Consider the following 26,095-nt stretch of genomic DNA (forward strand, 5'->3'; position numbering starts at 1 on the left):
GAGAGAGAGAGAGAGAGAGAGAGAGAGAGAGAGAGAGAACTCACAGGATCCTGCCTTCCAACAGCATCGTCATGTTATGATCCCAAAGTAGAGTAGACTTGGATTCAGTTCTGCTCTTTAACAATGAAGGGGTCGGTCAAGGGTGTGGCTTGGTCAGGTAGCATACTTTCCTAGCATGCCAAAGCCCTATGTCAGGTTCCAGCACAGCATAAGGATCAGGACTCATGGCTGGAACACACCCATGATTCTGGCACTTGGGAGAAGACATGGGGATAAGAAGTTCAAGGTCATTCTACGTGGGGAGTTCAAGACCTCCCTGAATCCCTAAGACTCTGTCTTAAACGAAATGAATGAATAAATAAATAAGCAATAAGCTGGTGACCAGGCATGGTGGCCTATGGCTCATAGCTGCTGTCCTAGTACTCAGTGGGCTGAGACAGGAGGATTGCTATGAGCCAGCTGGGCTACAGAGCGAGTTGGAGGCCATCTTGTCTTCTGGACTGCAGAATGAAAACTTTTCCCCAAAAGGAGGAAAAAAAATCCAACTAAACAAAGTTGTTTCCCCTGTGACGTTCAGCACTCTCTTCTTTGTCAGCTCAGGTGAACCTGAAGAAGCCTTTTCCCCCAAAGAGAGGGAGCCAATCTGCTTGATTTTTGACATGACTATTTCGTATTTCAGGGTCTCAGGATGGGGGTCTGTGAGAGTGGACTGATGACCTCAGAGAAAGGGGGGAATCCCACCTCACCCGAAAGGCTGCAGGGATCTCCTCTAAGCGCTTCAATGCTTTGCTGATGTATCAGGTGGCTGTCCTGGGGCTGACGCCTGTGGTGCCTCGAATCTAGACTTCTGAGGTTAGCAATGAATGTCTCACTTAAGGCAGCAATGGAGGTGACATTGGTAACTAAAGTCTGCTTTTGCCCTAGTGATACGGCATCGAGAAGGAAACTTGTTTTGTGACCTCTTTCTCAGAAGTGAACGCTCTGAGGAAGAAGAAGGTAGGATAACTTCCTCCTAAATTCGGAACAGTAAGCATGGCCATCCCCTCCAGTCTTGTGACACATGCTCTGTTACAGCTGAGTGTTCTGTAGTTCTCAGAGACTCTTAACAACAAGAGACATATTTCAATGGATCTATGGCCTCTGAATGATTTCTTTCAAAGGCAAACACTAATTCTAATGCAATTGAGAAGAATGATTGACAAGTGACTTTCCTAAGGGCCTGGGACCCCAAGATCTACCCCTCCCAATGAAAAAGACACATCTCTAGGAACTGAGTGCTTCCTATTCCAGGCCTGAAGCAGGACACAAGTTTCAATCTCTGACCCCCCAGTAATCTCTTCCTTAAGATGCTTGTGTGGTGAGGAACAGCCAAATCCTTTCCTTGAGAAACACTTGCTAAAACCACATAGCCTGAAGAACTAAGGAGGACTTAGCTATTCCTAGCATGGGGATCTGAAGAAAGCATTCAGTTCCCGGTCATGGCTGGCCAGGACAGCGGCTTTGGGAACCAGTCTCCCCAAGTCCTGTGTTACATACCGTGCCACCGCCGAAGAAAAGGCAAGCACAGTCCTTGAGTGCCACATCCCACTCCTGCCAAGAAAGCTGCAGTTCCCTGAAGAGATAGTTTTTGCCTCCTGCTTCAGTTCAGTTACACCGCGCTACCCAGTGTTTCCCTGACTCCTCCAATGTCTAACAAGAGGCCTAAACCTTAGATATAAACACTGGGCAAGTAGTTGAGGACTAAAAATAAGTTTCAGATTCAAAACCCTTGTGCTTCTATGACGGCAAATCTTTCCTCTGAGTGCGTGGGCGTCGCCGCCGTCCTGGTCGTAGGTTGTTGCCTTGGCTGAGGAGTTTTCTAGGGTATTTTTCAAACTTTCCAGCTTAGCAAAGCACCCAGCTAAAATTAAAAGGAGAACTAGGCGTCGGTCGGAGGCCGTGTTGCTCTGGGGGGGGCGGGGGTGTTGGGGGTGGGGGAGATTGCTGACACAGCGAAAATAAGACAAAACGTTTGAAACTTTAGGCTCTGTACTTCTCAAATGCCTCTTTTAGAAATCGCTTAAGTCGTTATTAACATCCACCACCCACCTTCCCTTTTCGGTCCTGACACTGAGTAATAATAGATAATGTTGACTTAGGTTCCCCGCTGGTCAGAAATACTATACTTCTGTGAAAGGTAACATTTTCAAGCAATGACAAAATGTATTTAACTTGGACAGTACATTAGCTATTGGACTAATGTCAGAACGTGGGGCTGTGGGGTAAAACTTTTAACAGTTTAGCTGTGGGAGAAAAGTTTGTTGGGAGAGTGCGGCATCAGCACGGGGCGTGTTTATCTTTCACCAGTTCTAAAGGTATTGGCTTCGTGTCAAGCACTTATGTCCTCAGGAATGTAAAGGAAACATTCCCAGTGTGTATGAAGAACAGCTGTCCATCGGCACAGCAATTTTTAAAACTGATTATACCCAGCTTTACTGTAGGATGTAGCGTGGAATCAAAAATATTTTTTCACTGTGTACCAAAGAATTCTGTTTATGGGCCAGTTCTGCATGAGACATATGCTGTGGGTCTGTCGTTTGTTCTCCACGTGATGTTCTCTGAAATGTGTTTTAAAAAGAAAGAGGGGAGAAAGGGGGAGGGGAGGGAGGGAGGCAGGGAGGGGGAGGAGAGGCTGACTTCTGATGGACTGTGGTCATCGGAACTACCTTCAAAAGTAATTTAGAAGAAGAGTTAGGAAATGCCCCAGCTGGCTTCCAACCTCTAAAGTCTGAGCGGCCCTATGCAAAACTGGAAAAATTGATTTTGTTTTGAAGGCTCACACAGACTGAAGTGTTGTGGAAGTTGGACAGAGTTTTTATTGAATCTGGTCCTTTGTGTTTTACGACAGTCTGAATGGGTGTTAAGATTCCACGAATAAATCTCCTGCCGTTTCCGAAATCTCTGATTATAAACAGGAGCTCCGTCAATTTGTGCTCTGCACAAATGTCTCTCAGAATGTTAACAAACACGACGCGCTGATGGGTGGGTTGGCCCATGCGAAAGCAGTCTGCCTTGCTTGGTAGGACATTCTGGTTTGCTTTTCCTTTTGTTTCTCACTGTTGTGGTTCCTGCGAAGTGGGGATGTTACAGTTGGATTCCGAAATGCTCTCCGTCTGCTCGTGGGTTTGAACACCTGGCTCCTAGCTACTGGGGCTGTTTTGGAAGGTTGAAGAACCTCTGAGACCTGAAGCCTGGTTGGCTTTTATCATTAAGGGTTGGCTTTTAGAAGGTATTTCCTCCCAAGTTCGTCCCTGCATCCGCTTCCTGTGTTCTATCACGTGAGGAGTCTGTTGTAAGGCTCCACCCATGTTCCTTCGCCATGATACATAGTTCGAATATCTAAAACCATGTGGCAAACTTTCCTCTCATAGCTTGTTCTCTTTAGGATTTTGGTCACCATGATTAGAAAAAGATTATTGTGGAAAACAAATACAGATGAGCCGATGGCGGTAAAAGCAAAGCCTTTGGAATACTGAAGACTCATTGGAGACCGAGGAAGTGGCATTAACTATGCTTTCCACTGGAAGCTCCGCTGAACTTCCACAACGAAGCCATCAGATTGGCTCCCAGGAAATGTTTTAGCCAATTTCTCCAGGCTTCAGGGGAATTACTCAAAGAAGATAGATAGCCAAGATGAAAACATAGTCTTAAAATACTGCTTTACTATAGTTTGCATGCATTAGTGATGTTTTGGTGTACTTTAAACTCAAAAAAAGGGAGAATAATCTAAAATTAGCTTCCCAACTGAATAGTGTACTTTAAAGCCAGCCAGCCAAAGAGGGGAAATGTCTCCATGTGCAAACTGAATACTTTCGATGGAAAGTTGTGATGGAACTTCAAGAGCCTTATGCTACACAATTCATGGGAGTAAAAAGTTGTATATTGAGTAATTGGAAGTTTTATAACGTGTAACTTCCTTATACTTATTATTCTGAATTGAACATTGACTTCTCATTTTGAAGCATGAGCCTACATTTCAGTGACTTAGATTTGTTTTTAGAAGTTCATTTTTTTATTGGTTATTTTGTTTATATTTCAAAAGTTATCTCCCTTCCTGGTTTCCTCTCCAAAAACTCCTCAACCCACCCCCTTTCCCCTGCCTCTAAAAGGGTGCTCCCCTCCCACCTGTCTACTCTCTCCCCACCGCCCTGGCATTCCCCTACACTGGAGCATCAGGCCTTTTCATGACTAAGGGCCTCTCCTCCCTTTGATGCCAGACAAGGCCATCCTCGGCTACATTTGCAGCTGGAGCCATGGGTCCCTCCATGTGAATTCTTTGGTTGGTGGTTTAGTTCCTGGGAGCTCTTGGGGGGTCTGGTTGGTTGATATTATTGTTCTTCCTATAGCTTTACAAATTCCTTCTGCTCCTTCAGTCCTTTCTCTAACTCCTTCATTGGAGTCCCCAAGCTCAGTCCAATGGTTGGCTGCAAGCATCCCCATCTGTATTGGTAAGACTCCGGTAGAGCCTCTCAGGAGACATCCATATCAGGCTCCTGTCAACAAGCACTTCTTGGCATCAGCAATACTGACTGGATTTGGTGGCTGCATATGGGATGGATCCCCAGGTGGGGCTTCTCTGGATGGCCTTCCCTTCAGTCTGTGCTCCACTCTTTGTCCCTGCATTTCATTTAGATAAGAGTATTTCTGGGCTAAAATTTTGAGGATGGGTAGCCCCATTACTCAACTTGTGGCCATGCCCAGCCTCTGGATATGGTCTCTACAGGTTCTCTCTCCCCTTTGTTGGGCATTTCAGCTAATGTCCTCCCTGTTGGGTCCTGGGAGCCTCTGCTTTCCTGGCATCTGGGACTTTCTGTTGGCTACCCCCAGTTCCTCATCCCCCCGCTGCTATACAACTTTGTTCAATTTCCTGACTCTGTGTACATCTCCCCCATCTCCTCCCACACCTGATCCTATCCCCTTTTTCCTCTTACGTCTTATCCTTTGCCTACTTAATGCTATTGTGGTAAAAATTAGTTATGTGATTAGAGTTCCGGTAGCTTCCAGCTCGTTGCTTGTCTTCACAGAATTGCTTGTAGAAGGTAGCTATCTGGCATGCAGAGCACTTACCTAGGCATATTGTCCCATACATGGCTTTTCATGCAGTCTGGATAAAGAATCTGAACAGTTATTTCGGTTGAATTTACATTCAGATGAAATTGGTGTCCTAATGGGGGAAGTTTCATGGGAAATTCTAATGTGCTTTTTATTGGCATTCTACGTTGGGCCAGTTACTTGACGTGCTTCTTGTTGAGGGCCAAATTTGGCCCTCAGTTTCCTCCTCAAAATTTTCACCGAAGTAGTAATTACCACACAGAAGAATACCAATAATGTTCTGCAAAATTCTGTTCTAAGTTGCTATCATGCTATTCCCAAAGAAGTTAATTAGGTTTCAGTAAGACTTGGTGATACAGTATCTTAAGGGCTTTGGAACTCTGTGATCTGCCGTCCAAGACACCAGGCCAACAGTGCTTTTAAGGAGGGGAATTGACTCTCCTGAAGGTACAACATGGCTCTGCTGGCAACTACGTATGTAATGGGGCTTAAATAGTAGAATTTAACATCTTTGAACTTGAAGAAGTTTGATCTTTTCGTAGTTCCCATCTTCGGGGGAGACTGATTTATACAAGCTTGAGTTTGCGCTGGTGTGTTAAGAGTACATTGCTATGAGTTACTGATTTATTCAAACTTGAATTTGTGTTGGTATGTTAAGAGTACATTGCTATGAGTTACTGATTTATTCAAACTTGAATTTGTGCTGGTATGTTAAGGGTACATTGGTATGAGTTATCTCCTGTCTCCTTCTCTCCACACCCTTTTACTGTGATAACGTGTAATTTTTATTTCCAATAATTGTAGAGCATATGCTTAAGTCATCGCTGCTTAGCTATTATTTCTTGGAGCTAAACTATTATCTTCCTTAAATACACATGTTTATATTTTGCATAATATAATTTCTATCATGAGAATTTATTATAACTTTTAAAATACTTTGGCTCACATTGAGTATATGTCTTGGTTTAGACTTTCAAAAACTGGATGAAAAGGTCCCATGACCTATTGGATAACAATACAGTATGTGTCCCTAAATAGGTTCCTCTTAGAATTTTTGTCACTGCACTGCTTAAGTTTTAACGGAAGAGGCAGGCTCTTGCTATGGCCTGGTGTGAGTCAAATATTCTATAATTAGTATCGTCTGCTGGGATGTCTGGGGATAAGGCTATCTCTGTTCTTAAAAGTCAATATGTGGGCCTTTTCAGGCTTCATGATCTTCTGGAAATACCTGAAAACCCTGGTGGCCTAGTAAGATTATGTTCTATTCCTCTTCAGTCACACATACAAATAACGGTAAGCTATGAGATTAGCAGTGAAGCGCATCAACGTTTTGACTTACCTAGCATACTTTTTTTCCCCCTTCAATTTATGCTTTCAATTAAAAAAGAATGACTTCAATTCTCTTCTTAGCTTTTGGGTGACCCCTTAACGAGCACATAGTAGGTCTGTTTGATCTTCTCAAGCAGTAGAGAACTACTGATTGAGTTTGGGCTTTCAGAGAAAATTTGTATGAATAGGTGATGCTTCATTAATTCATAAAAAGTTGAATTTATGTAGGTCGTGACAGAGTTGGGGGAGTGCCATAGCAAGGTCTGTGGAAGAAAACGAGATTTTGTGAGTTATGTGTTATGGGCAGGCAAAGTTCTCCTCACAAATGTGCCCATGGTACGGTGGCATGGTGCTTAGAATAAGGCTTTGTGAAATTAGGCCTTATTATGATATCTTGAAGAGTGTGTACAACATCTGAAAGAAATGAACAGGCACTAAGGATTTTGACTAAAAGATCAGTAAATGCATATTTTAGAACAGTTGGGCATTCCTTGGAAGAGGCTCAGAGACAGCATTGAAAGGAAAGGTAACAATAGAAGCCAGGCAGCTGTGGCATACACCTTTAATCCCAGCATTTGGGAAGCAGAGTCAGGCGGATCTCTGAGAGTTCAAGGCTAGCCTGGTCCTCAGAGAGAGTTCCAGGAGAGCCAGGGCTATACAGAGACACACTGTCTCGAAACAACAACACCAGCAACAACAACACCCCCCAAACCAAACAAACCCCAAACCGAAAAACCAAACCAAACAAAAAAACCCAACAACAAAACAAAACAAATCAAAAACAGAAAGGAATGAATGAATAAATAAATAAACAAATAAATAAATAAGGAAAGAAAGAAAGAAAGAGAGAGAGGAAGAAAGAAAGAGAGAAAGGGTAAAGGTAACAGGTTTCCAAGGAGCTACTACAACATTCTCAGCAGGTCAGAAAGAGATTAAGAAGAAAGTGACAAGCTTAAATATCAGGGCATATTAAAATTTAAATATGGAGTGAAGTGTTGGCTTGAAGGATGACGTTGGTGTTATTAGCTTTTGTGTGTATGCACGTGGTTTATATTTTATATTTATTTGTGAAAGTATTTCATTCATTGAAATTTGGAAATTAGATCAAGAAACATACCCAATATAGGAAGGACATTCTGATCTACCCAGATTAGATTTGATGACTTTCTGAGATAACAAGAAGAAAGCTTTGTTGAAGTATCTTAAAAGAAATACATGTTTTGGAGCATGAAAGTTGGAGTTGAAGGGAAATTGAGGTTTTCTTCTTTTCTTCCTTTTTTTTCATTTTTCTTTATTTTCTGCATGTGTGACATCTTAAAGGATTTGTACATTAATACTGTCTTTTGCTTTGTTTATTCTGGTCTGACCAATTTACTCAGCCTTTCCAAATAGCCAGTTATATGTGTGTGTCAGTCATTTTGAATCTCTGCAGATTACAGAATTGTCTTTATCCACCACCAACATCATATTCATACTGAACTAAGTTTGTCTTTTCTTTTATGTGGATTCACCATGGTCCATGTCTTCTACTCTTAGGTAATCACAGAGGTGGCCTACCTCATCTGACCTGGAAATGAAGGCCATATGGGGGTAAAAGTTAGGAGGGTTGTACATGACCTAGGTGTTTTCTTTATGTTCTAGTGAAGTAGAGTTTGTTTAATCTCCACACCCTGACTCTAACCACTTCATTGACATCAGAAATAAGAGCCATGGCATGGGGTGAGAGTCCTCTTCTTGGATGAGTCCAGAACTGCACTGTCTTGCAGTCAGTGGTTAAGGACCTATGTGCCCCTTGCAATCAGCCCAGGTTAGAGACCCCTTTCTAGAAGGTAGCAGCTACTGGAGCAGAAAAACTGCAATAACATTTATTTCTACACAGAGAGGGATGATGGAAACACTCGCCTTATCGTTTTCTGGGGTGAGATGTATCCAGACGTGAAACGGTGCTCAACTACATCTCTCACTGGCCTGCAATGCAATAAGCTGGGTTTAGAGTTTCGGATGCATTTCAGGGAATTCGTGAACACCTAGTTGAACACATTATCTTGTGAGAATTCTAAGAACATAGGGAAGGAAGGACATACTATTCTTTCTCTGGGAGAGACTGTAATCATAATCAGCTTCACAATGGGAATGTGTTCTGAGAAGCTCATTAGGCAGCTTTACTGTTTGAATATCACAGAGAAAGCTCACTCGTAGACCTAGAGGTTACCCAGTCAGCATGGCCTCCCCTTTCAATCTAAACGTTCTTCTATTTTTTGGCCTCATCACTTTTTTTAAATTAACATTTTATTATTTAAAATATTGTGTGTGAGTGTCCATTGTTATTAGAGACTTTGGATCCCCTGGAGTTGCCACCCAATGTAGCTGTGTGGAAATGAACTCAAGCCCTTTGCGAGACTCGTGCTCTTAACTTAGCCATCCATCTAGTCCTGGCCCTCCTCTCTTGATGTTTTCAAACATATTTCATTTCCATCATGATTAGTGTAGGACGAAATCTCAGTTCCAAAGATCTGTGGGAAAGGTGGTACTAACTTTCTATGTGAGACAGACTTCTGATAGTTGTGACAAACACACACACACACATACACACACACATACACACACAGAGAGAGAGAGAGAGAGAGAGAGAGAGAGACAGAGACAGAGACAGAGACAGAGACAGAGACAGAGAGAAACAGAGGGAGGGAAGGAGGGAGGGAGGGAGAGAGAGAGAGAGAGAGAGAGAGAGAGAGAGAGAGAGAGAATGAGAGAGATAACTTAAAAGTCAGAAATATCAAATCTTCCACACTTTTTCAGAGGTTTCAGGCCATGGCTAGCTGTCTCCGTTGTTTGTGGGCTGCGGCAGAGGCCATGGCAGGGCAGAGCTGCCCAGTTCGGGGCAGCTAAGCAGTAGATGTCTTCTTGACATTAAGGAGACAGGTGGTAAGCAAAATGGATCAGGTTGCTCCAGATGTGACAGAGGACACAATGTTGCAGCACACTCTTATGTTTTCTAAGTAAGAGGACTATACCCCCCAAAGAGAGGACAAGTGAGCAGCAGATACCAGATACACAAACATTTATCTTTACTATGTATCACACATAACAAAAATGCTACACTTGTTTACACCACAAACAGAGCCGGCCTGCGTTATGCTGTGGTGTTCTGATAGCTATGTCTACTGAGTGACAGGTAATTGTCAGCTTCCCTGGAATGTTCTGGAGCCACTGACATGAGGTCTGCCGCATACCGAAGTTGTTCTATGCCACTGAAATCTCGAAGAGCTAGAGCAGTTGAACAGCGAAACGGAACACTTGTGAAGACTATCCCAGACATCTTAAACCGTTGCTTTGAAACGTAGATAATATGTTTTAGCACAATTTTATGTTTGTAGCAAAAAATTAATGCCAGTGCAGAGAGTTCCCACAAACCTCGACCCTTCTGCACACTCACAGATTTCCTTATTATTCACTCCCCAAGACAGAGCGATTCCTTCGCCATAATCTATGCATTGGCACCTCATGATGCCCCTATTTTCACACTTTATTTTAGGGTTCATTCTGACTGAGAGAGCACATCCAATGACCTGCGGCAAATCCACCATGTCTCTCACTGTAGCGTGTTGTCTGGTCTCACCCCCTAACAACTCTCTGCTCCTGACGTCCTCTTTCCTCTCACACCCCTTCATCCCTACTCTCTTCCTTATCTTCAGCATCGAAACTCGCTTTTCCAGAATCACCGATGGTTGGAATTGCTCAGTTGCTGGCTTTTTCACATGGCTTCTTTCGGTTAGCAATGTGCAGTTAAATTTCTTTCATGGCTTCTCACGATTTTATAGCTTATGCATTTTTAATGATAAATACTCTTTCTCCATCTTGATTTCTTCACTTCCCTTATCTTTTCAAGCTTTGCAATTAAGACCATGTCTGCTACAAACATCTCCATGTGAGCTTTCAAGTCCTATGTGGGTCAGACTTTCCCCCGTGTGTTTCTCAAGTCTTCAGCACAAGGCCTCCTTTTCTCTGAAAACACCCCAATGGGTGTTTTCACTTCTTACCCTTTACCCTCGCCCTCATGCAGGTCTCAGGGCCCCATAGCCATCCTCAGCCATCCGAGGTCTGAACTAGTGGGTGTCTATGTATCTACATTGAGTATTTTTTTTCTTTTATTCTCCACAATCACTTTCTGCCCTGGGCCGTACTCTCTGTGGGTCCAGATCATTGTTAGGAAACTGGGAAATAAATCTGTCCCACTGAGCTGATGGCTGCCATTGCTATTCCTCCAAGGTATGATATTTACATTTTAATAGGAGCAGAGCTTTACACTAGGCTGGGCAGTTTGGACTGGAGCTTTAAAGCCACCTGGCTGATTAGTTATTTGGGGTCTGGCGGCTTTATGAACTGCCGAAATCCCAGTCTGTGATTGACTGTTTCCTCTCTCTTGAATAAAAGCCACACCTGTGAGGTTTCAGTCACCTAGAAGGAAGAAAACTTGGGAAAGCCTCAGTAAAGCCATAAATTTACCTCAGTCATTCTTTTAGCAAAATGGGAATGTTCCAGCCTTGGCTGCCTAAGAGCCAAATGTAGATCGAAGCCTTTGTTTCCTGTCTTGTTTAAGGCACCCCAGGAAGACAGCATGTGAAGAGCTGTGAACTTAAGTATAAGATTTAAGATAACACTATCTCTACATTAATAGGTAGATCAGATTCTTTTCAAGAAATCCGTTAGGGGAAGTCTAAACGTTCACTTATATGATGTAAGTTAATATTTATTTGGCTTTTTAACATTATTCTGTAACATGTACCTCCGCACGAGCGAAAAGCTTTCTTCTTTAAGGAGCGCTTCCGAGGAGTGACATCATCTTGGTAACGTTACGTTTTGTGTGGCATGTGAAAGAAAATCCTGGAAACACATGTTTATTTTTTCCAGCTCCTGACCACTGTGTTTGGAAAAAGTGCCAAGCGTGACTTAAAACTTGCAAAGGCAGTAACTCGCTTTGAAATTTGGGCCCATAACATCTTTGGCTGTTACTTGCAGAAGAGAAATTGTTATGTTAACTTTGATTTCTGTGCACTCTGCTCTTCGGAAATCACTTGCATGCAGATTAACAGTGATTCCAATGAATGGGTACACTAAATACATCTGACAGTCCTTAATACACAAATACTGAACGGGGGACATTATCAATTTTCCAAGAAGTACTCTTTATGCGTTTTTACAGGCAGGCCAGAGCAGACTTGAAGGAAGGACCCTGAAACCTTGGCAAGCTTTCTCTGGATCTGCAGAGTCCACCCCAAGGAGGGTGGGAAATAGCATAGGGTATGGGAAAGAGGAAAGCATCTGCATTGTTTTCTTCTAAAGATGAAAAGGGAATCCCAGGGAAAAGCCCCACACTCTTTGAAATATATGCATGCTGTTTAATCTGTTTAAACAAATGACCGCTGCAGATTTATTACTCTGTGTAACTAGACAAAATAACACGTTATCTACTATCTGCTATTTTTTTTTTTACAGGTAACTGCTTGTTTTATTGAAGGCAAACTTTATTTCTGTTTTCCCTAAGTTGCTAGGTATAGGTAGACCGGGATTGATGTTAGTTTTGAATTTTCAAAAGTAAGAAAAGATGTAACACACACACACACACACACACACACACACACACACACACACACACACACTTGGGCCCCGAGTATAAATACATCTGGGTCTGTTTTTCAAAATACAGTAGTCAGTCATCATTAAATTTTTCCTTCTCAGCTCTGTGTTTTATCTCAAAGACACTTGTCTGTTAAGTATTAACATATTAAAATATTTTTCTGTATTTGGTGGACAGACGTCACTGTTACATATTTCTGACCGACACAACAATATGAAAGTATTTGTAAAATTCTGGGTGATCCAGCAGGAGCAGTCAGTGTGCTAATGTCCTGAACCTTGAGGTGGTTGCAAACCTAACGGTTGTTGTCTACGCAATCAGAATTAACTTTAGAAAGCAAACAAACGAACCGCACCATGGGAGTTTAGCATCTACAACTGATGCTAGTGTTTTCTTTCTAGAGCAGACCAAAGGAGACAGATTCAGGGTGTAGGCAGCGATGCCTTTCTCTCCACCCACCCACCCCCTCCCCACCAAGATCTTGCTGCTTTTAGCAATTACAAAGCAAATAAGCAAGCAGACTTATACTTTTAATTGTCCTCTTTCAGGAGGTAGGAATTACTAGGCTTCACAGCATCTTCGTATTATTGGTCAGTGATGATGAGGAGGTACAGGGGTCTGACTGATAAGACGCTGTGTCCGATACCCATTGGAGCACATACTGTGGGAGAGTTGATATGACAAGGTTTAATTTACATATGTTCAAACAACAACTTCTCAATTTCTTCCTTTTCTTCTTCTACTATGTAGACCTAGCTGGGCTAGAACTCACGATGTAGACTAGCCAGGCCTCAAACTCACAGAGATCTGCCTACCCCTGCCACCCCAGTTTTAGGCTTTTTGTTGTTTTTTTTTTTCCTTCCTTCCTTTAAACTTAAAAAAAAAAGATTAATTATTTTTTACTTAGCATGCGCTGGTGTTTCGCCCCCATGCATGTCTGCGTGAGGGTCTTAGCTCTGCAGGGACTGGAATTACAGAGGCACTGTGGGGTTGCTGGGAATTGAACCCATGTCCTCTGGAAGTGCGGCCAGTGTTCTTAACCGATGAGCCATCCCCCAGCCTGGCTTGTTTAAAATGGCTGTGGGTCCGTTGAGGACACAGTGGTAGTGCTGATTCTGGTTCAGGGCTGTGGTAGAGCAAACGTTCAGATCTCTCAGAGGTTTCCAGGGGCTGTGCTGCTCATACTGCGCAGTGAGGCACCTGTGTGACCTGCCTCCCTTTCCCGAGGTTTTCCGCTGGACATGTTTTGTTCTGCGTGTTTTCTCTTCCTTTGGTAAGGCCCATCCTTTCCTAGACTTCTCTGCCTGTGCTAAGGAGATGAGCTGACTTAAGAAACCAAGAGTAGGAGAGAAGCAGTATTCCTTTGAAGTGAGCAGAAGCCATACTTTCTAAGCCCTTTAACAGGAAGAAAGGAACACCATTAGGTGCCTTCTTCTGGCCACATTTTCCCTTTTTCCACTGAGTCAGCTGGGGGAAAAGAGGGAGTTGAATTATCAAAATAGCAATTCATCCCTCAAGGTCCTTCCTTCTTGCCTTTGAGTAGTTGACCTCCCAGAGGAGGGAGACAGACGATGAACATATAAACAAAATACAGCATATCAGGGTGGTGGCTCAGTGCTTTTTGAGGTAAATAAGGATGAATGTCACTACATGGGACAGTTAAAGGTCACGGCCAGTTGACTTGCTAAGCTTAGTAAAGGTTGAAGTTAATTGTTCCTCTTCTGTCTCCGAAGCATGCCTTCAAGGTGTGGCCCCAACCGTTTCTGTTTCCCTCCTGTTTCGATGGCCCCTGACGATTGTGCCTCTTGGGGTGTAGCTCAGAAGTTCAATGACATTTAGAAGTGTTCCACTGGGGTCTTACCCGGTGTGGTCTTTACTTTGCTGTGTGGCATATGAACTTTCCACCGTCAATGACAGATGACAATCTCCTTGAAGAAATCCACTCATTCTGGAGAAGATTCAACAGAAAATTAAATAAAGGGTATACAGCTGAAGAAGAGGTCAGGAAGGGCTTCCAGTTTCTTCACTGCTCAATGTCCCCTGGGGTTCCTTAGGTTCTTCAAGGTGACAGAATGAGTTCTGGAGGTTGGGGATGATTGGTTTGTTGGAGTGGATGGCACAGTACCTGGCAAGTACTCAAACACTGCTGTTTTATTTTACTTTTTAATAAATAAGAGAGCCAGTGATTAAACCTTATCTGACATTGTGTCCTGACCAAAAGTCACCTAAGCATGCTTTCTCACTCTGGACTACTGTTCACGGTGCTGCAGGGAAGTAGGACTCTGGTTCAAGTGAGTGACATCCTGCTATGATTCTCACTGACGGCGTGGGTCTATTAGTATGTATACCTTGGTCTTAAGGGGAGACTCTGTCCCAGTGTTCTGTAATTGTGTAGTAAATTAGACTAGTCGCACTTAAGATGGGGTTTTCACAGAGTCATCAGTGAAGTCGCCAGAGAACTTGTTCTGAAATCCACTGTAATAGTTATTTGTTTTAGGATTGACTCTTTGCTATTTGAATATGTCTTTCCTTTTGTTTTCATTATAAATGTATGACACACATTTCTGGGTCAAGATTAAACTAACAGAGCTGATCTGGCACCGTGACACACACTATTCTAAGGTGGCTGTGCTCCGAGACTTGCCCAGGGATCTAAAAATGGCCAGGTGAAAGTCTCTTGACTTTGTGATTTCTTCATCTACCAACTGGGCAGAGTGCTTCACTCCTACAGAGAAGGCTGTGACCATCAGTTAGGTATTTGTTTAAGTGGCTGTGATAGCTTGAAAGAACGACCTTTTATAAAAACAGGATACATTGTATTTATCCTTGCAGTGTTTTCTTGAGTCTAATTATAACTAACTTTTTTTTCTATCTGGCAGGAGAGCGGAAGAGGGAAAATGTGAGCACAGAAAGTGGTGCTTATTTCCATCACAAAAACGATTTTACAGTGTTGGGAGAATGTCACTCTACTGCTTAGACTGATCCTGGGTGGGTCTAGTATTAACTTACTGTGTAAACACGAGATAGCAGGTTCCTTCAGAGCCTCCTCAGCAACAGGGGGAAACGCATAGTTGGTATATTCTGTGTATGTGAACTTAAAACAGGAGCTGTCACGACAAGGAGGCTCTTTGTAGATCTTTTACTTTAATTTCATCTTATGTCAGGAAATGGAGATTTTAAGTTATGTGTCACTCTCCAAACTGTAATTGTCCTAATCTCATTACACTGATTATTACTTTGCATATGGAATGGTCTGCAGGATGCTAAAAATCACCATTTACAAAACCATTAATAAAATTAAAGTAAATCTTAGTGAGCCATGCTGAGATTTTGACATCCCTTTTAGTACAGCAAGGAAAAAAGATTTATTAGATGTAAGTTTCCTTCCATCTGTGTAATTAGTCCTTGTATCTCTTAGTGTTCTGGGCTTTAGAAGTGGGCACTGGCTAACTTAAATGTAAATGAAGAAAAACACATGCATAAGTTATTGGAAAGAGATATAAGTGACCGTGAGGAAGAGACAGATAGGTAGATTCAGAAAGTTCTAGAGCAGCAGAACTCAGGGGATCCATGTCACAGGGCCCAAGGAGGCCACTCATAGTCCCAGGGTAAACAGAGCACCCCCCTCTTTCATGTTGTCATCGCAAGGAAAGCTTCATATTTCAGAGCCAGAGGATCTGACTCGGCTGTCCAGAGGCATAGGCCTCTACCTACGTCTGGTGAAGAAGGGTGGATAGGGAATGAATGGAATGTTTTGATAGACAGAGTGCTAAGATCATCCAAGATGCATATGGACGGAAAACCATTGCTTGTCCAAAACTAATATAAACCAACAAATAGCTCCCCCCCCAAAAAAATAAACAAAGAAAAAAAGAAAGAAAAACGGGGGGGGGGAGAGCCTCGTTACCAGAAGAGGGGCTAGAACAGATGCAGACTTGTGTCCTGAGAGAGCTTCATATGTGCAGCGTTGCATCGTCTTCCCTGGGAAGGGACGGAGCAGTCTTAGTGGATACTTTTTGCTACTTTGGTCTTCCCGTTATATTCAGGTTTTCATACCTCATTCAAATCATCAAGAAAATACCACAATAGACATAATGGTTTTATTCAGTTTGGCTACACAGATTCATTGACTTATTGATTCTCCTTGTCATATGGCCATGAACTTTCCGAAGGGAAACCAGAGATTTGCTTATTACTACACACGTTACGTGACTGACGGAACTGTGGCTCCCTGGGGGCCTTCTCAGAGGTGGATTGGAAATCAGCTCCTCCGTGTCTCTTCCTTCTCTTCCTAGCATCTCACCTTACCCTCTCCAGCTGCACCAGCTTGGAAGGCCCCCACCTAAATGTCTGAGCAAGAAAATGAGACTAGTAAAGAATCAGGCTGAAGTCAGTGTGCTGTCACATTAACAATCAGCCTCCTTGCTTGGCTTGCCGGGGCACCATCATTTAAAACATAGGGAACATATCTACTTAGGCATAGAGAGAGCCTCTTGATTTTAAAAACAAGCATTGTAGACAAATCTATACTGAGTAAATATGAGCACTCACTCATAAGTAAACATGAACACTAAGTAAATATGAATACTCATCTATTATGGGGAATAATAAATATGTAAATATGTGTAGCTAGCTTCTTAGCCTAACTTAGTTGGAGTTTTTTTTTTCTAAATGTAGAGAAAACCTGATTGCAGTAGGGTCATAACAAATAATTCAATACTGTCAAGTTGTTGGGCTAAGGGAACTGGAAGAGAGTTGATTTGTGGTCTATATAGGGCAAACACCCTTCTAGGAATGGTGTCTTCTGACTAAGTTTAAACTTCTGGGAGCATTAAAATCAGGAAGATCTTTTATGTTAGAAATCTTCAAATTATCTAAACTTCTAAGATTCCTTTGTCGGAAAATGTTGGGAAATTAAAAACTACTTATTGTAATATTTACATATATAGTTTTATTTTTCTTGAATTTGGAATTGCTAAGTCTGAAAGGAAAATAACAGAATTCTATTCTTGTATAAACAGGTTAAGTGTTTGTCAAGATCACAAGAAAAGTATAAAACTAATGAATATCAAAAACCGCACAGACTTTATACAACTGACAGTGGATTCTGTTCATTGTTTTGCCTGCAGATTTTGATTGTATGGTTTTTCTCTTGCATTCATGTTTGAAATGCTTACATTTTCCCCTGTTTTTAAAAACATCTTAAAGCCAGCTTCCAGGGAACTCCCATTCAGTGAACCAATTCAGCTCAGAAAGAATTTCAGAAGTGAGGGCAACTACATCTTTCTGTCGTTGATGTGATCATGTTTTGAGCTACTTCAATAGTCATAAGTATTTCAGTGGGCAAATGAAGTAAGTCATCCTAGACACTTGTGTGCCTTGGTGACTGATAGTTTACAAGGGTGCCTCAGGGGGGAAACCATAATTCCTTAGCCAAAGAATGTTATCTTTTAACAAAATGGTAGATTAAAGAGCAGTACACACATGTGCATGGGCACACAAGTATGTATGTATGTATGTATGTATGTATGTATGTATGTATGTATGTATGTATGTATTTAAGTGACACGTAACTTCTAAGCTGGTTACTTTAAACAGACTAGTGAAATACTTTAACGACTCCTAGGCTGGTTCTCTATAATACATGGACCCAAGAATTTTAGACTATAGAGTATCTAAAAGTGGCAGCTTTATTCTCCTGAGTTAGCAGATAATTCATTTTGATGTGCATGTTTTTTCTAGACATGATTCCTTCTTAGACATTGAGTTAAAACAATATTTTTTGTTTTATTCCATGCCAAATACAGTCTCTGAAATTCTTTTTATTTTTGGTATTCTAGCATTCTCCCAAGCAATTCTTTTGTTTCTTCCAGGTAACGTGAAACACTGTATCTTAGCTGATACCCCCATGCAGGAGCTTAGCTTCCTCGGCTTGGTGGTTCTATAATCTTCACACTTGGTTGCCTCTGAGGTGAGTTTGTGTAAAACCAGACTGTGTCAGTCAATCAGTAAACTCAGTGTTCCACCTGGATTCCAGGAAGAGCTGCCAAGGCTGGCCCCTAAGTTGTTGTTCAGGGGCAGAACGTACAGAGGTACCAGGTTTTTCTCACGTGCTTACCATGTAGAAATTTGACTCGCCTTCATTCTTTAGGAAACCAATTCCAACCTCCTGGCTTATATTTTCATTAAATTTAGCTTAGAGTGCCTTGTAAACTATTTTTCAAAGCCGTACATACATAAAATGCAGTTACCATCTTCACATAGCTGACCATCAGAAGTGCTACCCACAGTTTCTTAAATCGTGAGTCACCGTCCTGTATCAGGTCAGGTAACCGAATGAGGGGGTTGTGGAAATTTTGGAAACAATTTAAGATTTCTGAAACTACCGACTTCACACTAACTTAAAGGCATGTGCGTAATCATTTTATGGTCTTACCAGAACATTTACCCCATTCTGGGCATTGTGTGACTACATTTCAGTCTTGGATCTTGGACACTTCTGTCCGTACAGCGTCACACCCCAGCTTACCAAGGACTGCTGCCTGAGTCACCTAGACTCATGTTCAAAACTGCTGTACATTGTCAACTGCAGCACCTTTACTGTATACACAAAGCTTCCTGCTTTCATAAAAACAAATGATGTATCTTTAATATTTTTCTGCCATCATTCCTTAGTATATAATTCTCAAATTAGTGCATCTTCAGACTGTGTTGTTAGACTGTCTGATTTAAAAGATTACTGTTTGAGTGACTGACAAGTAAAAAAAAAATGCCAGAATGAATTTTAGTTTGGGCTTAGGAGAGAAATTCCACAATTCCAAATCCTAAAAAGACCTCTGGCATTTTTATGTATTTCTGAGAAGTGCCATCTTCAGCATTGGTATGGATAAATCAAATTATCAGTCTTTGAAAGTACTGAAGGTGCTCTGTGTCCTGCAATATCAAATATTCAGCCAAGATTTAGTTCTTTATGTAAATTAAAATAAGCGCATCTATCTCATGAATATGCAAAAATCTTTCATATTTAATTTTTATTATATTTTAAAATAAAATTCTTTATGATTGATTGCGAGTAAATGCTCAGTTTGTATACCTTTTACATAGACTGACGTACCTCAGAATTTCTTGGGCAAAGGCTATCACAATGGACAAAGAATCTCTTGGCTATATTTAAGACCCTTTGATAAGAAGTAAATCGTGGCTTGTTCATGCTGGATCCTGCTCAACCGTTTTTAGTGGAACATTGTGTTTAAAAACCGAGGCACTGAAGATAGAAAACGTTGGATTGAACCTTCCAGTATTCCTTCCTGGCCATGAGATGTGAAATAGTTATGTCACGAGTCCTCATCTGTAACATATTATAGCGATGACCACTTCATAAAGAGATTACAGTGTTTATTATGTCACCTGGAGAAGAAGAGATTCTGTAGTATTTTTCTTGTGAGAACATTGGATTTGTTTTGTTTGTTACTAAATGTATTTACCCATTTAAAATTTACTTCTTGCAAAAATCCTTAGTCTGCATTTTTGATATCAGTTAAGAACATGGCAGACACTGGTAGCTGCTTAAAATATTAGGAATCACTCATAAAATAATGTATAAATTCCGGTCGGAATTATCAGAACACATTTGCAAATTTCACTCAGAGTTTTAATAAATATGCTATGTATTTATTCTAAAAGGATGACTTAGAGCCTGTATACAGCTTTCAGTCTCCACAACCAAAAATTTCAGATAATTTCAAAAATTCAAAGTAATTTTCTCTTAGTCAGAGTAAGAAGAATGTAATTGACTTACTTTTTTTTACTGTTAGATATTTAGCTTCTCTGCAATTTTTTTCATTATGAAAAACCTCGTTGCCACAAACATTTTTCTGCAAGTGTATTTAAAAGTATAATTAATATTGCATTCAATGTATGAATATTTCAAAAGGAATTTAACCTAAGTGCTTTTCTGAAAACTTGTAACAATTTATCCCACTTCAGTATTTTCTAATAGATTTGTCATTTTCAAATCACTACTTCGAAAAGTTTTGATCTATTCTGAAGGGGATGGTTTGGAGATCCTGCTGTTTTCGCCCAGCTCCCAGGATGAGCAAAGTCTGAAAGGAGGAAGTTCTTCTTGAACCCCAGACTGAGGAGAAGCTCTGCACATAGGGCTGTTTTACACTGATTTCACCAGTGGTAACAAAATTTACTCAGTAGTCCATTAAATAAAGCATTTGATAACACAACACACACACACACACACACACACACACACACACACACACACACGTTTTGACCTGTTAATAACCAAGTACAAAATGCCAATTTCTATCATATTTAACACCCACATGCACAGCTCTCATACCGTGCTATGGCACATCTTGAATCAAGTAAATGTTTGACTTCTTAATGAATTTTAAGTCTTAGCAGAACAAGGAAGGGACCAAGAAAAGAATTGTGCAGTTGACTTTAAAATGTCTGGAAATGTAAAAATGGGTAATTGTTAGTACAGAAGAGCCATTTAGGTTCTTGCCTTCATTCTAAATGTTAGAGGCCACCAGAATGACAAATGGGTTATATTTTTTTTTGTTGTAGTTTCTTTGCTCAATATCCACCCCCAAAAAACCCAAAAAAACAAAAAAACCCCAACAACAACAAAAACCAAAACCAAACCAAAACAAAACAAAACAAAAACAAAAACAAAAACAAAAAACAAAAAACAAACCCCTTTTTAGGCCGTGTACGTTCACAGGATGTAATAGGCATTTGACCAGTGGAACATATTACACATGCAGACTAACTTCAGGATTCAGTCATTGGGTCTTCAAACATTTTTTTCAAGTCACAAATGGCTGTTGGGCCTCATCCTGAGCACATCCGTGAGAAAAAGAAGTTACATATTGGTGGGGAAAGACAGCAAAGCACAAGATCAACACATTTCATCATCAAATATTCAGAGGTGATCAGTGATAGGGGAAACATAGGGAGAAACGAGATGGAGGTGGGACATGAGTGGTGGGTCATACTTGTACATGTGCTTTCAGGAACATAAATTTGAAGGAGGTAAGGAATTTTGTGGGTGTCTGGGGCAAATGTTTTCTAGGCTGTCTACTTCTGGGAGTTCAGGCATATCTGACTGACTGGTGTACTATAAGAAGATTGTGACTTGGATTTGAAAACTCTGAGAAAGTTAGAATTGAAGATAGAGCTCAGTAGTAGATTTTTTTTCCTAACAGAAAGAAGACCATGACTTCTATTCCTAGAACAAACAAACCAGAATAAACTAACAGAACGGCTCAAGATCTGAGAGCTTTTACAAGAAACAACAACTTGTCACAGATCACATGAGACACTAGTGGAGAGGGGAAGAATACTGCAGATTGGCTTTGCTTTAAATCTGGTTCTGTACAGCAATGCTTAATTAACATAAGGTAGATCACAGCGGAGAAGACTCACACTCTGCTTGTAAAAGCCAGGACAAATGGACAGTGTCATTTGGGGTAGACAGAAAAGTCACAGTGGCCACTCAGCCCCCAAGAGTCCAGGGAGCTAGACTCCTAGCACTTGGCATTCTCTACTTACCACTTTAGACTACTAAGAATGTCATCTGGATTGGTGTCCTGCTTGGCTGTATTAGTGAGCTGTGTGCACACATTTCTAATGTTCGTCAGCTCTAATCACTGTAGCTGAACAGTTGTAAAGAGCGTTTCCTCGTTCATCCTCCCCCCTCCCCCTTCACTCTGTCTCATTCTCTGCACGGCTGAGGGCGTTTGGTCTTAGATGGGAAGCTTTTGCCCTTCTGTGTAGCCAGTGTGCTGGGGCAGAGTCTGATGGTGAGAAAGGATTCCTGAAAGGTGTTTGGCTAAGAGGCTAAATCATGAACTATAAATCCATTAAGTCCCGTTTCCCTATTGGATAGGCAGTGAAATGGTATTACCTGAGTTCTGCAGTGTAAAGGGAAATTGAGATGTGTTGCTTCTTTATTTAATGAACGGCCTCTCAGTTCTCGGCTGTTACCATCCTTCGACATTTTACATCAGCACAATTAAAACAAAACAAAACAAAACAAAACACAACAACAACCTTTTCAAATGTGTGGGATAATCTTGGATCTTTAGAGAGTGGTTTCTCATAACACTCCGTGTGTACAATTTTAAACCAGTCATTTGTTATTCTGGCTAAAAAGGGATATACAATCAGGACTGAGTAAAGACAGTAAAAGATTCCTCTAAACAAAGTGTTAGTGAACAAACGCTTACTCTATCACCTGCTGGGATTTCTGAACTGTAGTTAATGGAGAAAATGTTAGAGCCACATTCCGCTTTCAACTTTATACGAGTTATAAATGTGACCTTAAGTCACTTAATGTCTTCAACTCATTGACATTGGTGTGTTAAGCAAGAAGAATATATTTTGTTGCATGTCACTTTATGGTGACTATTAACATTATTATTAACATTAAAATCATATTTATATGCAGGTGCTTTGGTAACCAAGTCAGTAAAGCTGGATCATTATTGTGGCAGAACTTAACCATCATTAGGTCCTTCTGTTAATATTGACACGGACAGACGAATTTATGGTTTTCACAATTTTACCTTTTGAAACACAGGGGACATATTATCTGAACCATAATAATCAAAATCTATAGAAGGATGAACAGTATCCTAGAATATTTTAGAAGACGCTAAGTAGCAACTGTGCATTCTTGTTCTTTATCTAAACTTATGAATCCCTCAGGTTTTGATTCTAATCAGAGTTCTCTCTCTCTCTCTCTCTCTCTCTCTCTCTCTCTCTCTCTCTCTCTCTCTCTCTCGGCTTCATAGAAATAAGCAAATATACTGGATGGTTCATAGGAAAAGGCCCTGATTCTCCATAGGCATCTGCTGCTCAAAGCAACTTTCAACGTTTTCTATTCTACATTTGAAGATAAAGAAGTGAATCTACAGAAACTATTTGTATTTGAGCGCACAGAAGTGGTATACATAGCTATTGTTTTGTTCTTTGTTAATTTCCTCACCATTAACTCATTTTGAAACTAACTATAGATGATACAAAAATATTTCTAGGGTCACAACTGAAGGCATATGGGCACAATAGTTGTATCTCTATAAACATCACATTTATCCGAGATGAAGACAAGTGGAGGTTGCTGAAATTTGGCTCACTGAACAATTGGGTTAAAGACACATCATAGTTTGTTGGGTTATGACTGTACACTTGGAATGTCTCTGAGCAATTAAACGGTGCAGTGTATAAATGCGATGTAGCATGACTAGTATAACTCATGTGCCAGTTCTTTTTTGAGATACCGAGACCCAGGTAGTGGTCTTGGTGATCAAAAGGATGCTGGGCGATGTTTTAAACCATGTTCTGTTTCCCAGACAAAGTTAGCTTAGTCAAAGACCTTGAGTGCACACGGCATGCTGAGTAGTGCCCAGCATAGGCAAGCCCAGTGATGTGTTGGACATTAGCTTAAATGTCCCTAAGGTCCTCAACTTTTCTAAGTGTCATTATCAGTGTGGATGTGACTGTTCTAAGCCAGGAGTTCTCAGGAGTATAGTGCAGCAGATTCACTTATGGAGTTTGGAAGCATGGGTTCCTTGGTCTCTTCCATACTTTCTGCTCAGGCCAGGGCCACCAAGCAATACACTCCGGGTGACACAGAGAGTAGATGTTTGATAGGTGCACTATATTTTGTGACCTTCTGGAACCAGCTTGTCTCCACATATGCATTTTATAAGTAGTCCAATCCAACTGCATATGCCAATAATCGTGAATGAACTGTCCAGTATCTTTTTTTGTTTAACCTCATACAACAATTAGTGGATTAGTAGTATAGAAAAGTTTTCGAAAATGATCAATGGGAAATCATATACAGAGGGCTCTAGCTTCTGCTTTCAAGATGCAGAGGACCTGGTGAGAGATTCACATAAGTAATTTTGATGCTATGCTAACTCAAATCAGATCAGAAAGAATTAAGAATTACAAAGTTAGTTCTTCTTCTTCTTCTTCTTCTTCTTCTTCTTCTTCTTCTTCTTCTTCTTCTTCTTCTTCTTCTTCTTCTTCTTCTTCTCCTCTTCCTCCTCCTCCTCCTCCTCCTCCTCCTCCTCTTCCTCCTCCTCCTCCTCTTTTACATACTACTAGGTTCATTTCATATGTTTAAAAAAATTATTCTCGATGTACTCCTGTGAGCCTGTATCAATTTGATTTTCTGATGGGAAATGGAAGTTAAGAGGTTCAGGGCTTATTTTAATATTGGAGTTAGTAAATGGTCAGACTAGAATCTGAATCAAGGTTTGCCAACCACAATGCTATACACTCTTTGCAAAATGATGTTGCTTTTCGTGGAGAGAGGAGGGAAAATGAAAATGATGTTCACAAAACTCTGAGTGATGACCAGTCGCAGTACCAGTATTTCTTACTTCATTAATCCTGTTGAGCTACTTTTTGTCCTAAGTTTAGATTAGGACCCAAGGGTGAATTCCAGTCATTGAAAATTACCGATACATTATTGTATCGGTCATATAAATCCCTTGGACATACCCATGCCACGAAAGCCACTTACGAACAAAGGCCAACCAAAGCAATGCCAGCTTTACATTTCTGTTCTCAATAAGGGGGAACACAGTCATTGAGGGGGCACATCAGGAAGGCTGTCATTATTACTGTTTGCTGTGTATAGATGGTTTGATGTAAATCTAGTTCCAGTTAACATCAGTTAAAATTCATGCTGTATACTTGGTATGATAGGGACATTGTTTCTTTAGTTTTTAGCTCTCAGCCTGTCAAAGAGAGGCACCTCCTTCACCACCCTCGTTCACAGAAAGACTGTGTTGTAGAAGGCAGGGCACAGTACTAAGTTGGAGAATTGTTCCCTGATTGTGGCTGACTTGCACGTGCATGCCTGTCATGATGCACAAGGTTTGCAACCCCTGCATTGGCCAAATAGACCCTCCCTTTGTGCTGGTGATCTCAGCAGGCTCCTTTACCACCGTGGTCTGTCCCTCCAGCCCAGCCTCACTTTCTCTTTCATGTCCATCTCACATTTTGTCTCTTCCCTTCAAGGCCCCCTACTGCCCACTTTCTTCCTGAGTTCCTGCTGGAGCTCTTCAGCACCTAGGGATCATCTAGAGAATTTGCATAATTAAGTCTGTAAGTAAGAAACAAACTCTGACAGCAGAAAGCATTTAGGACCACGTGACTGTTTTAGTGTAAACACAATGAACACATCTTTGGTGAAGTAAAAATGAGTTCTTTGGCTTTTAAAGTTGTCAGAGCAATTGTGAAAAGTTTCAAAGCTTGAAGGCTGAGGCTATGATTCAGATCCCCAGCAATGGAGTGGGAGATAAAAAAAAAAGAGTATCTGCAAGTATCAATTAAAAAAAGGCTCAAAATGCCTGCTGAGTTCACATCATATATAATTGATATTTTATTTGTATAATCCCCCTTTGAAATTTTTTTTGCAACTGCCCTCCCCCCCTCATCCTGATTTTCATGACTGGGGTCGTACTCGCCTTGAATTGGGTAATGACATCCGCTTGCTTGAACGATTCAAAACTGAAGTTTGGCTCTGGACTTGCTTTAAATGTTAACTCCTCTCTGGAAAGTCTCCTGAGCTTTGAAGACAGCCATTATTACCCACCTATTTCCATTGAGCAGCCTGTGACTTTACCCAGTTACTCTCTAGGAACAATGGGAGGGCTCAAGAGAGCCTGTGATGCCGGATAGTAACGTCAGACTACCACATCTTCATATGCTCTCTCTCATGTATGTGAACCTGAAAGACGGCAGTGGTGACAATTATATATGACTACCGTCTGGTAAATTTGGTTGCAAGAAAATGAAGACGTTGTTTTTCACTGTATAGGCAATGGAATATTCTAGCAATAAATAATAGCCAAAGTCTCATTGGCTAACCCACATTATATTTTGAGTTATATAAACTTGCTGGTCAGGGCCTCTCTCAGTGGGCACTCAACATTCCCTGTCTTCTCTCTCTTATTACGCTTCCTCTCAGTGTTGGGAGTTTAGAGTTTGCCCACCAAT

General features: G+C 41.1%; 1 long non-coding RNA gene across 1 annotated transcript in view; it reads left to right on the forward strand.

Annotated features, from left to right (window-relative positions):
- Window positions 1-2,104: 2,104 nt before the first annotated feature.
- The window catches only part of LOC102548671 (uncharacterized), a 50,188-nt gene continuing 26,197 nt past the window's right edge, over window positions 2,105-26,095 (forward strand). The window contains exons 1-2 of the long non-coding RNA XR_352290.4: window positions 2,105-2,176; window positions 17,932-18,029. This is a non-coding gene — a long non-coding RNA (uncharacterized LOC102548671). The remainder of the gene's footprint in view (window positions 2,177-17,931; window positions 18,030-26,095) is intronic.

The sequence above is a fragment of the Rattus norvegicus genome, chromosome 3 (genome assembly GCF_036323735.1).
Source record: "Rattus norvegicus strain BN/NHsdMcwi chromosome 3, GRCr8, whole genome shotgun sequence".
NCBI classification, from domain to species: domain Eukaryota; kingdom Metazoa; phylum Chordata; class Mammalia; order Rodentia; family Muridae; genus Rattus; species Rattus norvegicus.